This window comes from Scylla paramamosain, chromosome 16, assembly GCF_035594125.1.
Source record: "Scylla paramamosain isolate STU-SP2022 chromosome 16, ASM3559412v1, whole genome shotgun sequence".
In the NCBI taxonomy this organism is placed as follows: Eukaryota; Metazoa; Arthropoda; class Malacostraca; order Decapoda; family Portunidae; genus Scylla; species Scylla paramamosain.
In genome coordinates this window covers 6499203-6502815 of record NC_087166.1, presented here as the reverse complement: position 1 = coordinate 6502815, position 3613 = coordinate 6499203, and the positions used below count along the sequence as shown (strand labels likewise).

At 44.6% G+C, this 3613-nt stretch overlaps 1 non-coding gene across 1 annotated transcript; it reads left to right on the top strand.

Moving 5' to 3' along the window:
* Nucleotides 1-3228: 3228 nt before the first annotated feature.
* On the top strand, nucleotides 3229-3301 carry Trnak-cuu (transfer RNA lysine (anticodon CUU)). The gene has a single exon. It is a non-coding gene; the product is annotated as a tRNA-Lys (tRNA).
* The last annotated feature ends 312 nt before the right edge of the window (nucleotides 3302-3613 follow it).

Sequence of the window (3613 nt, the reverse complement as noted above, 5' to 3'; positions counted from 1 at the left end):
TTCAGCGTCTCCTTAATGGCCAGGGAGGAGAGATGTGCTTCATTTCGTTATTCACGGGTCATGCCTCCCTCTGTGTTTGTGTGTGTGTGTGTGTGTGTGTGTGTGTGTGTGTGTGTGTGTGTGTGTGTGTGTGTGTGTGTGTGTTTTCGCAGGAGAATATAACTTTTCATAATATGGCTAAGTAATGCAAGTTTGTAGTTTATTAGTATCAAGAATGCAGAAGAAAATTCGTAAAGAAGGATTTAATAGAAACTGAAAGGAGAATTTTGCCACTAAAGTACAACCAATAGTTTTTTCTCTGGTACCATGAGAGAGAGAGAGAGAGAGAGAGAGAGAGAGAGAGAGAGAGAGAGAGAGAGAGAGAGAGAGAGAGAGAGTGGAATTTCGCTAAAGCTCCTAATCGTTCTTGACTGGCCGACCATTTTCCAAGAATAGGACAAAATTTACTGTTGAAAGCTGCCAATTATTATTATCGAATATTAGAGACGAACCTTCCTTCACTCGTGCATCTCTTTAATAATTCACCGATTAATTAGTTGCTTCCTTATCGACGCTCCTCGGCCCCTGATTCCCCCGCGCCACGCCACGCCCCCCGACACGCTAAACGCTCAAACGCTCAAAAGCTAAACGCGACCCTTCATGTTTCGTATCGGCATTATTTTTCATTCTTGTAAATCAAAGACGCTTAAAGATTTACGTTTTCTTCTGAGCTCAGTCTTATTAGAATACTTGGTACTCGTATATGTAAAAAAAAGAAAAGATTTGTAAATGGAAAGTACTCATTAATTTACTATAGTCTTACTCTTCTATCGTTTTTTTATTCTTGTAAATCAAAGACGCTGGGAAAATTTACGCTTTCTTCATTATTAATATTCCTATAGTAACATTAGGTACTTGTATAAAAAAAAATTATAAATGAAAAGAACTACTCATTCGTTTACCATAGTTTTTGCAGTAATGTTGTTTTTCATTCTTGTAAATCAAAGACGCTGGGTAGGTTTGCGTTTTCTTTTGAACTCACTTAATCCCGTAACAATTCTAGGTACTCGTATGTAGAATAAAAAGATAATGGCTTGTTAATGGGAAGTGCTGCTCATTAATTTACTGTGGTTTCATATTAATGCTGTTTTTTTTTCATTCATGGGCTAAAGACGCCAGCCAGATTTCCATTTTCTTTTTTTAATTCACTCACTCAGTCGTATTTTTTTTCTATATATACTACACCTCTTACTTTTGATTAGACAGCACAGCTTCTCGCGAACAGTCTCGTTAGATACTTCAGCTTTTCACAAACAGCCTCGTTAAGTAGTACAACTCATCACAAACAGCCTTAGAAGGGACAAAAGGTTAGCTGCTGTTTGATGTCTTCCTCCTGTATGCCCCTTGTCGTTCCCATAACAATGCTCGTGTATAAATGAGAGGGGGAAAAAATGTTGACGCTGAGATGGAAGGAATGGTTTAGTTTACTTCCCGGAAAATAATGGAATGGAAAAAAAGAGAAGGGAAAATACATAGTGATGGGTAAGATCCTTCCGTCACGCCAGTTCTATGTTCACTGTCCCTTTAATCAAAGAATTTTTACGTGGAGGAAAGCAATCGTGCCCTCTGTTTCTTGTGTTTACCTTGGTGACGTTTCGTGTTTGCATAATGACGCTGAAAAGTATTACATTTGCGTTTACTTATTCCATACACTGTTAGTTTTCCTTTGTAGTGTGGCGAGAGGGGTTGTTATGTGTTGTGGGGGTGTGTGGTAGTGAGGTGTAATGTGTGTGTGTGTGTGTGTGTGTGTGTGTGTGTGTGTGTGTGTATGTGAATGAGTGTGTGGGCCCTCTTAGGTCGGCGGGAAAGAGAGAGAGAAAGAGAAAGAGAGACCAGACCAAATTGGAGTGTTTTATTTGTCCGTCAACGTTGTTTGCCATCTCCTCACCTTCCCTACTTGTCCCTTACACCTCTTTTACCGCCCCGTGTGCCTCCATTTTCCTCCTTTTCCCTCCCTCCTTTCCTCCCGCCAAGACCTCCTTTTCCTTTTCTCTCACCCACCTTTACCCTCCTTACCTTTCAATTACAAGTATGCTCTTCTATTATTCTTTGCGTTCCTCCTCTGCACATTTTCGTATACTCCAGTTGCCTCCTCCGCTACTTCCCGAAACGCAGGGGAAGATAAAAATAGGAAGGAAAAATAGCAGTGGAAGTTGTTGTGTCTCTTTTGTCTTGTTCTTTCTCACTTTCTTGTTCTTCCCGCCGCGGTTTTTTAGGAGATGAAGTTCGTGGTTCTCTCTATAAACACATGACTTAAAGCGGAGAGTGTGTAAAGTGCGTTGTGGCAGGGGTCTCTCTCTCTCTCTCTCTCTTTCTCTCTCTCTCTCTCTCTCTCTCTCTCTCTCTCGAGGGTAGAGTGATGTAGAGCACCTCCAAGGGCCACCAGTAGTACTCGGACCGGTTCTCCTCCTCGCGCATGACCGAGTGGGAAGCTGAAGAGGCCAACGGGTCCCCACTTATTACTTAGCGCCGCCGCCCAGCTCCTCCGGGGACTTCTGCTGATTGAAACTGGTAGTGGAGGCGCCCGGCGAGGTAGTACAGCAGGCGAAGGAACCCCCCCCACTGAGCAGCAGGAGCAGGGAAGGGCAGGAGGGAGGAGCGTGGGCTGGTCGTCTTATATTTGATAGTAACTTTGAGAGCATGTTTACAAACTGAGGCAGCAAGAATGGCTATTGTCCGCCATCCGGGGCGTGTTTGTCAGACTGATAAGGAGAACCAATATGACGTTGTGATGCCAGCCCGGCTTATACTTGTGTGAGTTTTTCCAATGTTAAATTAGATGAATAGACAGCGGAGATGAAAGAGGTGGAGGGAGTTGCTATATTTTTATTTTTTAGGGCGGTGCAGGGAAGCGAGGACTTGCGGGAGTGAGAAGAAACAGGTACAGAAGGCGGTGGTTTATGAGAGACGCACACAGGTGGACGAGCTTATCAGGGACCCTTGATAGAGCTGGCAACCCTGGAGTGTGTGTGTGTGTGTGTGTGTGTGTGTGTGTGTGTGTGTCCGCCGACTGGACCAAGGGACCTGACGCTGCGGCTCCGATTTGTTGCCCTAGATTAATGGCGGGCTTTAATTATAATTATTTTTTTGTTAGATGAAGTCATGTCACATCGGTAACTCACAGCTGGTTATGATACGCTCTCTCTCTCTCTCTCTCTCTCTCTCTCTCTCTCTCTCATTCCTGTATCAGCCCGGCTAGCTCAGTCGGTAGAGCACGAGACTCTTAATCTCGGGGTCGTGGGTTCGAGCCCCACGTTGGGCGAAACATTTTTATATCCTAGACAGCATCCCGATCCGTTGCTCTCTTCACCTCCACCACTTTCTGTCTCTCCCTCTCTCTCTCTCTGTCTCTCTCTCTTTCTTTCAAGTGTAGTGGAGGAGGTGGAGGAGGTGTGGGTCGTCTTCGTTGGTCGTCCCCTCTCACATCTTGCTCTCCTCCGTGAGAACCGCCAACGCCTGAGTGATGTTTGTCCATTAGTCAGCGTGAGGTATTAAAGTGGTGCGTCAGTGTAGCGTGAATATAGAAAAGGGTGGCCGGGTTCTCTGTTTGCTGGGGAGTAATGAACATAGACCA